The 13,157-nt window shown below is 42.8% G+C and overlaps 1 protein-coding gene across 3 annotated transcripts in view; it reads left to right on the top strand.

The window, feature by feature from the left end:
* Positions 1 to 2,926: 2,926 nt before the first annotated feature.
* Positions 2,927 to 13,157, top strand: part of EYA3 (EYA transcriptional coactivator and phosphatase 3) — a 160,795-nt gene continuing 150,564 nt past the window's right edge. For 2 of the 3 annotated variants that reach the window (XM_029619176.1, XM_029619177.1), the window contains exon 1: positions 2,929 to 3,227. The gene's annotated coding sequence lies outside the window, so the exon portion shown is untranslated. Of the gene's footprint in view, positions 3,228 to 13,157 lie in introns of all 3 variants that reach the window. The other variant, XM_029619178.1, reaches the window with a different exon arrangement.

Consider the following 13,157-nt stretch of genomic DNA (forward strand, 5'->3'; position numbering starts at 1 on the left):
CAAACGAGACTGAAAGTTGGACAGCAAGACGTAGCATGGAACATAACAGATAAACAACCATATATTATTGTAGCAAGATGCTTCCCACCCCTCTAAACCTCTTATTGATGAGTTCATGAAGTTCAGCACACCTGAAAAGATCTAAAAAAGCAAAAGAATGTAAAAAATGTGAAAACTGTGCAGCTTGGACTTGATTCACCAGGTATTCAGGACAGAAATAGTTCCAGCAAAATGTAAATTTGCTTCATCAAGTGACTGGAAATAAATGTATACTACACTGGAAAATAAAGAGAGAAGAGTGACAAGTGGAGTGCCTCAAGATTGGACCGAAGCGATATTGCGGTTGGGTTAGAAGAAAAAGTTTGTCTTCTTACAGATGACACTAAGATCTGCAACAGAGTGGAAACACCTGAAGGAGTAGAGAGAATGAAATGTGATCTAAGAAAATATGAGAAGTGGTTGGAGTTTTGGCAGCTGGGATTCAATGCCAAAAAGTGCAGGCGCATGCATTTGGGATGCAGAAATCCAAAGGAGATGTACGTGATGGGGGACAAAAGACTGATGTGCATGGACCGAGGGAGAGCCCTTGAAGTAATAGTATTTAATGATTTTAAGGGCAGCAAAGCAATGGGCCAAGGTCATGGCTAAGGTCAGAGAGATGCTGGCCTGCACAGAGGGAGGCCTAACCAGCAGAAAAGAATGTACAGGTCATTGATGAAACCTCACTTGGTATACTATGTTCAGTTCTAGAAAGCATATCTCAAAAAGAGAGACAGGATGGAAGCGGTCCAGAGAAAGGCAACCAAAATGGTGTGGGGTCTGCACTGAAAGACTTATGAGACTGAAGGACTTAAATATGTCTCCTGGAGGAGAGGAGAGACAAGGGAAACACTTAAATACCTGAAAGGTATTAATGATGCACAAAAATCAATCCTTTTCCAATGTAAAGAAAGCTGTAGAAATAGGGATCATGATATGAAACTCCAAGGGGCTAGAATCAGGAATAACATCAGGAAATATTTTTTCACAGAGTGGATGGCATACCCTCCCAGAAAAGGTGGTGAAGCCACGAACGGTGATGGAATTCAAAAAGACATGGGATAAACACAAAGGGCCCCTAGTGGCTATAAGATAGAAAAGAAGAAACAGGGTAACTTGTGTTAATTTTAGGTATAACATTTCTATAGGGGGTAACCTGCACAGAGTGCAATTACTATCCTAAAGAACTTGCTGGACAGGACCACTGGGGTCTGTTTCTGCCATCACTTACTATGATACTATGTAAAATGCAGCCATTAGGGTGTGTAGGCCAGCCCCCATTCTCCATCACATAATACACAATTACCTACATTACAACATGCACAACCCTTATTATCCATTTTTGGAAACAGTACTAAGATCTGGAAAAGGGCAGAGGAAGATCATGGAGCATACTGACAACAGCAGCAGCTAAAGAGGCTTGCTCTAGCTTCAATTACTGCTGTGTCTTATTTAAATATGCTCTGAAACGTTCACCTGCCCCATTCTCATAGGAAAAATTGGCAAACAAAGCTAAAAGAAACCACAGAGAGAACCTCCTGTTAAAGTATGATGATCTGCAGCAACGGACCACTAACAAAACAGAAACCTAGAACTAGTTCCGTGCATGTGTTCACCTTAATTATTTAAACACTGTCCTGTCCAAGAAGTACTGTGATAGAGCACATTTAAAAATAGAGATTTTATTTCTTTATAAAATTCCTGCACCTCTTTGTGGTTTGTTTTCAGAAATCAGTGGAAAGTAAGTTTCACAAAAGTATTACTAAAAATAAAGAAAATTAAACATATCTCCCTCCTACCCATGTCTTTGTTTCTTTTGAAGGAAACAAATTCTTATTTGGAGGTGATAACGCCTCTATACAGATGCTTGGTGAGGCTTCACCTGGAGAACTGTGTTCATTTCTGGAGCCCTCATTTCAAAAAAAAGGATAAGGACTGAATGGAAGCAGTTCATAGGAAAGTGACCAAAATGGTGTGGGGTCTGTACGGAAATCCATATGAGATGAGACTGCAGGACCTTAATTAACATGCATAACCTGGAAGAGAGAAGAGACAGGGGAAATATGATACATACCTTCAAATACCTTAAAGAAATTGATGCACAAAAATCTTAACATTTTCTGATGGAAAGGAAGCTGCAAAACTAGGTGTCAAGATATGAAACTCCAAGAGGGAAAACAAAAAACAATGTCAGGAAATATTTCTTCATACAAAGACAAGAGGAATTGAATTCAAAAGGGCATGGGTCAAACACAGAGGATCCCTGCAGCCTAGAAAATGGAAATGAACAAATGGGTAACTTTACTGTTTACACCTACAGTTTACATTTCTGCTTGGGGGTAGCCTACATGAAGCAACAGTTTCTACTATCCTTACCAGAAGGCTTGGGGGTGAACAGCACGAAGGGTTAGTTGCTACTATCCTTAAAAAAAATAAAAACCTTGCAGGGAAGGCTAGATGGAACCATTTTGGTCTTTATCTGCCTTCATTCATTATGTTACCAGGCGAGCAGCACAGGAAACCCAGTGTATTCGACTTGACGTCAATCTCCCCCACTCCATTAAATGTATTGAGGTAACTGCAGACCTGCTGCTTCCACATATAACAATCGGTAAGTATTACAGATATCAGAATGCACCAGGAGCAGGCCGGGGTTTAAGAAAGCCAAGGCTGGTCTAAAAGCACCTGACAGGAACGGGGTCCCTAGAAAACCAAACGAAGGGTAAAGTAGCAGACTCTTCCCGCTCGCCTATCGCCTTCTTCTAACAAGTCCCACTCTGTTGCCCACCCTAACCACGCACGTCTGCCACCTGCAACATGGCGTCGGAGCGGAAGTTCCTGCCTGGGAGGGGCGCTCTAGCGCCTCACTCTGTGACGTCACAAGTCGGTAGTCTCGGTTTCCTCATCCCGGGCGGCATGAGGAGTGTGGCGCATGCGCGGAGCGCGCCGGGCAGCCGTTGCTTGCTGTTGAGAGACCGTAGCTAACGGGCAGATACCGGTAGCGGCGGGAGTCGGCCTGGCTCCGGGCCTTTTCTCATTCCGGCCCCGGCGCACTGCACTCTCCGCGGCTACTGAGAGCGCGGGCGCTGTCCTGCCCGACAGCCAGCGTGTACGGGCCGCTGGAGGATTTCCGCTTCCCGACGCCGCGGGATTTCAACAGCAACGTGTAGAGAGATTCACCCACAACAGTGAGTGCCTGGGTCACGGGGCCTGGCCTACCCCACACTTTTACCCTTTGTACATAGTAAACCCCCCCCCCCCCACACACACACACACAATGTCCTGTTGTCCCCGAACCCTTATCCTACTTTTCTTCTACCCTATATCATCAAAGTATCCCTTTATCCCGGTATCACCATGTCCTGTTTTACGCGATATCCCCAGTATTGTCATGCACTCTTCCCTCCCCACATCACCTCACCTCTGTTTTGACTCACCCACCCACCCAAATCGATGTACTTCACAACACTTAATGCTGACCCACCACTTTTTCCGACTCTACCCTAGCTCATCTTCTCAAAGTCCCAATACTAACTTTACGTCTCTTCTATCCCCATAGCCAACCGCTACTTATTGTATCACCGATTGCACGAAGCCTTGCTTTTTCTCAAACATTCTACTGTCCCGCTCTGAAATCTTAACCCAGCACCCCAGATTATCCCACAATAATAGAGAATACCTATCTCCATCCTTTCCACTCCCCATCCTTTTCTCATTTGTCCTCATCCTGATTCTAACCATTGTCATCCCACATTCTCTCGTCACACGTCATTACCTTAAGTCTTTGAGAAATTAACTTCAGTTCTTGATTTTATATTTGCAGCCATTTTTGAAAGTTATAGGTTACACACTTTACCATTTTTAATGTTAAATTATAATTTAATGAAAAGTAATGTTTTCTGTAATATTGGTCTCCGTGTGCATTTGAAATAGCTTGTTTTGTGTTGTACTGCAGGGAGGCTTTTCAAAGTGTGAATAACGTGTCTCGTACCCTTTCCATGTCTTTAAAATAGTTTTACATTCCCATGACTAAGTGCATAATAAAGAAACAGTGATGACCTCTGGACTCCAGTTTCTACTCAGAGCACATTCACATCAGCTAAACTCACTCAGTCACAACTGAGCCCAAACATTAATTGGATATTGGAAACTGAACTCATGTAGTATGCACATCGCAGGCAGCTTTCTACAAGCATTCTAGTCAAGATTAGAGTACTAGGTGGACCCTTGCTGTATAACTCTGACTTAGGTTGCACTTTATCTCCAGTTCTGCTAAACTGCTGTTAGTATTGAATGAGTGCATGTGATCCCACAAATGGATCTGGGGACTAGAAATAGTTTGCTTATTTCTTTCAGGATTTATTTAGTGGGTAAGAACATGAGAACATAAGTTGCCTTACTGGGTCAGACCGAGGGTCCATCAAGCCCAGCATCCTGTTTCCAACAGTAGCCAATCCAGGTTACATTCACCTGGCAAGTACTCAAACATTAAGTAAATCCCAGTAATAGCAGTGGCTGTTCCCTAAGGGATCGATTTTAAAACCCACACGTGCGTGGCCATACACACAAGGTTCCTAGTGTGCGTGCAAGGACTGACAATTTTGTAACATCCGCGGTGACATGCGCATATTATAAAATACAATTCCCGCGTGCATATGAATGGCCGATTTTTAATATGGGCACGCATATGTGCAGGCGGGTGGCATCACATTTGCACAACGGGGGAGGGGATTTAGCAAAAATACACACAGTGACGTAAGTAGGGTTTTTCCATTTCCCTATACCCCTTCCTACTCCGCCTTCCTTTTCCCCTCTCCTTCCTGACTCCTAACACCTACCTAGCTAGTGTAAATTTTTTTGTTTTCTTACTGCTCCTTTGGAGCAGAAGTAACTTCCGCATGCCGGCGCACGCTTCCCCGGGACAACATCAAATGGTGTTGTCCTGGCCAGCCCCAGCCCAGACTCTGCTCCCCAGCCCTCCCCTTTTTGATGGCCTGGCACTTCTGCGTGTACTGGGAGATACGTGCATGACCGGGCTGTTTCTAAAATGTGCTCGGCATGCGCACGGCCCCTGCCATATGCGTAAGTCCCAGATTTTGTGTGTGCCGGGCTTCGAAAATTTGGGCATAAGTCAACTTGATAAATAGCAGTTAATGGTCTGCTCCTCCAGGAACTTATCTAAACCTTTTTTAAACCCAGCATCACTGTCTATCTTAACCACATCCTCTGGCAACAAATTCCAGAACTTAATTGTGCATTGAGTGAAAAATAATTTTCTCCGATTTTATTTTAAATGTGCCACTTGCTAACTTCATGGAGGCCCCCTAGTCCTTCTATTATCCGAAAGAGTAAATAACTGATTCACATTTACCTGTCATAGGTACAGACCGCTGTCCTCTTCTCCAAGTTGAACAGACCTGACCTCTTTAGCCTTTTCTCATAGGGGAGCTGTTCCATCCCCTTTATCATTTTGGTTGCCCTTCTCTGTACCTTCTCCAGTGCAACTATAACTTCTTTTGAGATGCGGTGACTAGAATTGTACACAGTATTCAAGGTGCAGTTTCACCATGGAGCGATAACAGTGGCATTATGACATTTTCCGTTTTATTCACCATTCCCTTTCTAATAATTCCCAACATTCTGTTTGCTTTTTTGACTGCTGCAGCACACTGAATCGACGATTTCAATGTGTTATCCACTATGACGCCTAGATATCTTTCTTGGGTGGTAGCACCTAATATGGAACCTAACATTATTTATTTTTTATTTAACAGTTTTTTATACCGACCTTCATAGTAAATAACCATATCGGATCGGTTTACATTTAACAGAGGGTATAACTGAAGGAACAATTCATAACATTGCATAACTATAGCATGGGTTATTTTTCCCTATATGCATCACCTTGCACTTATCCACATTAAATTTCATCTGCCATTTCGATGCCCAATTTTCCAGTCTCACAAGGTCTTCCTGCAATTTATCACAATCTGCTTGTGATTTAACTACTCTGAACAATTTTGTATCATCTGCAAATTGATTACCTCACTCGTCATATTTCTTTCCAGATCATTTATAAATATATTGAAAAGTAAGTGTCCCAATACAGATCCCTGAGGCACTCCACTGCCCACTCCCTTCCACTGAGAAAATTGTCCATTTAATCCTACTCTCTGTTTCCTGTCTTTTAGCCAGTTTGTAATCCACGAAAGGACATCGCCACCTATCCCATGACTTTTTACTTTTTCCTAGAAGCCTCTCATGAGGAACTTTGTCAAACACCTTCTGAAAATCCAAGTACACTACATCTACCGGTTCACCTTTATCCACATGTTTATTAACTCCTTCAAAAAAGTGAAGCAGATTTGTGAGGCAAGACTTGCCTTGGGTAAAGCCATGCTGACTTTGTTCCATTAAACCATGTCTTTCTATATGCTCTGTGATTTTGATCTTTAGAGTAGTTTCCATTATTTTTCCCAGTACTGAAGGCAGGCTCACTGATCTATAGATTCCTGGATCACCCCTGGAGCCCTTTTTAAATATTGGCGTTACATTGGCCACCCTCCAGTCTTCAGGTATAATGGATGGTTTTAATGATAAGTTACAGATTTTAAATAACAGATCTGAAATTACATTTTTCAGTTCCTTCAGAACCCTGGAGTGCATACCATCCAGTCCAGGTGATTTGCTACTCTGGCCTACTATATCTTCCAGATTCACCATGATTTGGTTCAGTTCATCTGACTCATCACCCTTAAAAACCATCTCCGAAAATGGTATCTCCCCAACATCCTCATGAGTAAACACAGAAGCAAAGAATTAATTTAGTCTTTCTGCAATGGCCTTATCTTGCCTAAGAGTCCCTTTAACCCCTTGGTCATCTAACGATCCATAGAAATGACCACAGAAAAGGACCAAATGGTCCATCCAGTCTGCCCAGCAAGCTTCTGGTGGTAGTGTCTGCCGTGCAGGTTACCCCCATGTATCAGTCAGTCCTGCTGGACGTGCTGTGCTTATGGACTTGACCGTAGAAGCAGTCCTGTGGTGGTGTTTTGTTTTTTTTCCTTAATGTCTGCACTTCAGTACTCCAGACTTAAAAAAAAAAAAAAAAAAAAAGTCATTGATCATGTTGGTTGTCCCTGAATCCAAACTTCTCTTTTCCTCCACCCCCCTCCTTTGAAGCAGAGTGCGATGTTGCATCAAGGCTTATTGGGTAGTAATCCATATCCATAATGACCTGAAAAACATCTACTACAACTTTAAAATTGCCAAGCTTGCTTAATATAGCATTGGCATCCATTCATAGTTCCTAATGAATTTAAAATTATGATTTTTTAGCAGTAGCAAACTTTTCACCCCACCTTTCTGCCGAAAGGTAGAGGGAGGCCCTTTGTCCGGTACTTTGGGAAAGTAAAGTAATTAAGATTATTTTGGGAAAATGTTTACAACAGTGCCAGGCTTTCCTGAAGATCCGAGAATCTGTGATGGTTTAATTTAATTTTACAGTATAAGGGGCTTATTCACATTTTCCAGTAGGCACAGAATGGGAATAGTCCTTTTTTTGAATAAAGTCCTAAGGGTCTTGAGGGTGTGTATATTGTATGAAACAAGTAAATGTCATTCAGCCTTTTTTTTTTTTTTTTTTCAGGAGCAGAGAGGAGTCAGGGATAGCACCAGTAGATAAGTTTAAAAGGTGTTTTGCACTCTGCACTTACCTGCTATATTTTAGATGTGTTGTGGAATAAATGATGTTCCGTAAACTGTTGGAAGGTAGACAGTTTTAATTTTGAATATGAATTATAAAAAATTTTGAGGATAAATTCTTATTTTATGTAATATAGAGCATATAGAAAGGACAGTAATTTATCTATTCTGAATATATTGATGAGCAAAATTATTTTTATGTTAAATATCTCATGGACATTTCTGAATATTTGTCCACTTTTGAGCTAGATATATGGAGGTAGCTGTTTGTTTTTAAGCATGTGCATTGGCTTACTGAAAATGACAGTTCTTTTTCAGTACATCTAGTCACAGTCAGGGCCGCCATCAGGGCAGTATTCTTGGGCCTGCAGTATGGGGCCCCAGGATCTACTGCCACATATTGGGGGCCCGCTGTAGCGGGCCCTCAGCAGCACATCCTGTTTTATGCGCACAGAACTCCTTGCTGTATCCGGAGCAAAGCGTGCACATGGCTGCAGGTAAAAAAAAAACAAACTGCTCTGCTGAGATCGTAAACCCTGCCATAACTCACTATACCTACAGCTCGGATGGTGCTGTCGATTGCGGGTAAGACTGAAAAGCAGCCTCGGAAAGGTGGGATTTTGCACAGCACGTGAGTAAGTCTAGGGAGGGAGCCTATTCCAGCCTAAGGGGCAGCAAGCTCAAAGTTGGGAACTGGGTGGTGGTTGGGGTGGGGAGGAATATGGGGAGACCCTGGGCTGAAAATCCGCCTCTTAAAACATTTTCTTTCCCTGCCCCCCCCCCCCCCCCCCATGACAGGTAGGAGAGTTACTCCGTATTCAAAAGTTATCCGGCTAGGGAAGTTAATCGGATAAATCCCCCCCCTCCCAAATAACTTTAGCCCTGCTCATGTAGCCAGGTGGACTGGACTATGGCCGCCTAGCAGGCCCTCCCTGGGCATTGGTAGCACGGCCGCTGCATGCTCACTCGCCGCTTTCACTCCTGCCCTGCTGTGGCCCACGTTGTTTCCGGGTTCAGGATTTCCTCAGGAAGGAAGTTGGGTTTTCAAAGAGAAGGGACCCAGCGATGGCCGCGCCCGTGCTCCTCCGGGTAAAGCTTTGCCCTCCTCCTCCCCTCGTGATGTCAGCGATCCGGGGCCCCGGGACAGGAAGAGGAGCTGCGGTGGGCTGGAGAGAGTCACAGAAGAGGTTTTTTTTTTATTCTTTCTTTTCGCTTTGAATTTGCAGATAAAACAGCTGCAAACATTGTTGCATATACTTTATCCACTGAATGCTTGTGGCCCAGACATTTTGGCTGTATGGGGCCTCAAAATTCCTGATGGCGGCCCTGGTCACAGTGAATGCTTCTTGGGCTTGCTGTAATTTTTTTCATTTGCTGATCTAGTGTCCTTGACAACCAGATTGTTTTTTCTTTAATGTTACTGTGCATCATTGAAAAGATACTTTACGTCCTCAATTGTTTCCAAAATTTATTTATTTAAGTGTTTATATACCACTTTTACAAATATAATTTAATCAAAATGGTTTACAGTTTCATTTTAAGACAAAATAAGTTTAAAAATCTTTTGTACACAAGTGAATAATAATTCCACTCTCTCCTCCCCCCCCCCCCCCCCCCCCCACCCCCCCACTGCCTTTTTCTTCTACTGGACAAAAATCCCTCCAGCATGAGCTTTGAATGGTTATATATTGGATTTCAAAAAGAATGGTACAAAAGGCACAATTACAAAGAAAAGAACTTTGTGTTAAAAAAACAAAAACCAAACATACATTTTTTTTTGTTTGCTTTATCTTGTGTAGTTAAAATGCATTTCCCAGCCTGCTGGCCCATTGTGGGAGACCAGGGCTGAATTCCCAGCCTCTGCTCCTCCTCCACTGGTTGTCAAATCTAGCTTGACACCCGTCTCCTCCCCATCCCCTCCTCAGCCAGTTGGTTTTTCAGGATATCCACAATGAAATACATTGGCATATGTTGGATCTCTAATATATGCAGTTGGTGCAGCAAAAAAAAGTATGTACTCTGTGCTGTGCCTGATATTAATGCATGCATCCGCCATCTCTCACCTGCAGTATCTTCTAAGGGACTGGGATTGTTAAAACTAAAATGCTATACTTTTATTTTTTTTTTTTGTAAGTTTTTTACATCAGAACATTATCAACAAACTGAATTGTCTCCTTTAAATCTTTTAGTTCAGTTATTTAGCAAATTTATAGCCCCCTGGTCCTCAATACTTGCCCTAGTTTTAACACGTCTCATGGTTCTTTTAGTAATTTTCAAAGGTTTGCTGCCAAGTAGATCAGCAGGCTGAGAACCAAAGAAGCCAGGGTTGGTATTCCTGCTGATGCTCCTTGTGACCTTGGGTAAATCACTTCATTTTCCATTGCCTAAGTTTCAAATTTAGTGCTGGATTTTCTATCGGCGCACAGCTTACTGAATTTCGCGGTGGCGGGGGAGGGGGGGGCCTGCGAACACCGGCAGCGATCACACCACCGCGGTGTTATTGCTGCCGGCTTTCACACCCAGTAGCGTCACCGTGAAAGGCGGTGCTATTGGGCGCCCTACTGGCGGCAATAACGGGTCTTACCTTATCGCCGCCAGCAAAGTTACCGCTGCGTCCGCCCTGACACCGCCCTGACTCCTCCTCTTCCGATCCCGACTCCACCCCATCAAGCTATCGCACATGAAAAGGGACTTTTTGCGTGCGATACTGATAGAAAATGACCCCCTTAGATAGTAAGTCCTTTAGGGACAAGGAAATACTTACAGTAGCTAAATGTAACTTGTATTGAGCTATTAATTAAAGAGCCTCAGCTAAATATAAGTAAAATAAACAAATAATTTTCTGCCTCTGATAAGTACAGAGTGCTCCCTGAACAGCACCAAGTTTTCAACCCAGCTAAGTTTGCCTTACATAATCAAAACATATTTGTTTGCTTGTATTTTTGGCTAGCGTTGGTCATACCTGTACTTTAGGGTTCTAACAATGGAAATCCCACCCGAAGGCTGAGAAGTTACTAGTTTCCCTGCTGTTTACTCAGATTAAAAAAACATTGTTCCTTTGCTGTTTGGAACAGTGTGTAATGTCTGTGTTTTACATTCTGATTTTGGATTGGAAGTGTCCCTTTGGAGATTTCTCATTGAAAGGGTGTATAATTCCATACTTGTCCAAATCTTTTTAAAACCCATTTATACTAACTACCTTTATCACATCCTCTGGCAATGAATTCTAGAGCTTAATTGTGCATTAGGTTAAGGAGAGGTACTTTGGTTTTAAATGTCCTACTTATTAACTTCATGAAGTGTCCCCTAGTCTTTATATTTTTAGAAAGAGTAAATAACCAATTTATATTTACCTTTTCTATTTGACTCATGATTTTAGGCCTCTGTCATATATCCCCTCATCTGTCCCTTCTCCAAGCTGAACAAAGAAGCGGACTGGGAGGGAACTTCCCTAACCCCCTAGCTACTGTTCCTCCCTTTTCTGCCACAACCCCTAAACCCACTCTAACCTAATTTTTTTTTTTCAAGAACGTACCTGCTCTCCTGAGCAGAAGTAAATTCCACGTGCTGGCAGCTGGCTGGCGCTGTCCCACTCCTGGCCTGCCCCCTTTCGGAAACCCAGCACTTCCGTGCATACCGGGAATATGCACGCTCTGAAAATGCGCTCGGCACGACCACGCGCATATCTCCCGGAATTTGTGCATGCCAGCTTTTCAAAATCAGCCCCATAGAGTGTGACAGAGATGGTTTTAGGGAAATTCTAGATACTACTTTAGAAAAGGAAAGATTGTGATTCTCGGGAAAACAGATTTGCTTGAGCGACTCTAATGTATTTTTTATTTTACACAGTCTGTGCTTCCTAATTAATATTTTACCCTTCTTCCATTTTCTGGTCTGTTGTGTTAGGAGGTTTTGGAATCTGTGACTGTAATTATAAGGTTTTGATATTCATGCATGTCCATATTTTTAGACATCAAAACTGAGTTTTTTTGGAACCAAAGACTTTTATTAGAAGTTGATTTAAATAAATGCAATTCTTCTATTTTGCTAGTAAGTTTAAAAGTTACAACCCCATTTAACAGTACTGATCCATGGCATTATATTTTAATACATTTTTTAAAATTGTGAGGGAGGGCACAACTAATTTTGATTAATGTGAAAATCAGTTTCACTTTATTACAAGTATTTCCTCGCTCTCCTACCACAGTACTCAGTGAGGTACAGAGTTATCTTTATGTATTTTTATGTTCTTTGTTTTTTGCTCAATATCTTTTAGTGATTGTCATTTGGTGGGAGTCCATTCTGGTCGCTGCTGTACCTGTTGATGCTTTGAATCTGGACTTGCACTCGGAGTATGCTCCATTATTGCTAAATATACAGTATCTCTTTCTGGCAGCACTCCTTTTTTTTTTTCTTGAGCGTTTTAATCACTGTACCATCCCTCTATACCATGAAACAGTTTGGGTCCTGCTGCAGTTAACTTTTTTTTCCTTATCCTGCTAGACCAGTCATTACAAATGGGATTTCCCTCCTACGCAACCTAATCAGACAGAGGACATGCTATTTTCATGACCTCACTCTGGTATAAAGGAGGTGTGGCCCTAGCCGAAACCAGTATTCCTCTGGCTCCAGCAATGATAGACACGTGAAGAGGACATAGCTTCCAGAGTTGGGGTGTCCCCTGGGCTGCTTGAGTCCTTTTTGCTTCTGAGATAACTACCCCAAGGGGTTACTTCTCCCAGTGGAAGCAGTCTCCCAGGTCCTGCCCTGGTTGAGCTCCTGGGTTGTTTCAGTGGGAGCAGTCTCCCAGGCCTTGCCTGAGGACTCAGGGGTCTCCCAGTTGCCTGTGGACCTTTGAAACTCCCAGAGCACTGTGCATGCCCTCAGTACCCTGTGGGGGCTGTAGTGTTGCCAGAGCACATTGGCAGTCACCTATGTGTAGAGAGTGATCCTGGATTCTCAGGAGTCTTGCAGCTAGGAATAATGGACTAGGACTCCAGTTCTGTTTTGTTGGTTTTTGGAACTGAGGCCATGATTAAGAGGGATGGCTGGGGGCATCTCTATAATTAGAAGTGAAATTATTTGAATGGTGAAAAACAAACTAAAGTGAAATAATATGCCATGAATGTTTTCACCAGTCAAAAATGAAAGTCTGAGTTTCAAAAGACTATAAGATGCTGCTGTAGTTCTGATCATAAACCATGCAGGCTAGCAGTCCAGTGAAGGTCTTAACCATCATCCCCCGAGCAGCTTCCGGGAATCCAGTCTTTGGATTTCAGGAAGAGTGTGGTAGCAAAGGTGAAACTTAAAGGAATTGACAGAAGGACACCACCAGGAGTGGAACATGCAGCTTAATTTGACTGAATATGTAAAATCTCACCCAGACCAGATATGGAAAGGATTGGCAGATTGAT

This window comes from Rhinatrema bivittatum, chromosome 11, assembly GCF_901001135.1.
Source record: "Rhinatrema bivittatum chromosome 11, aRhiBiv1.1, whole genome shotgun sequence".
NCBI lineage: Eukaryota > Metazoa > Chordata > Amphibia > Gymnophiona > Rhinatrematidae > Rhinatrema > Rhinatrema bivittatum.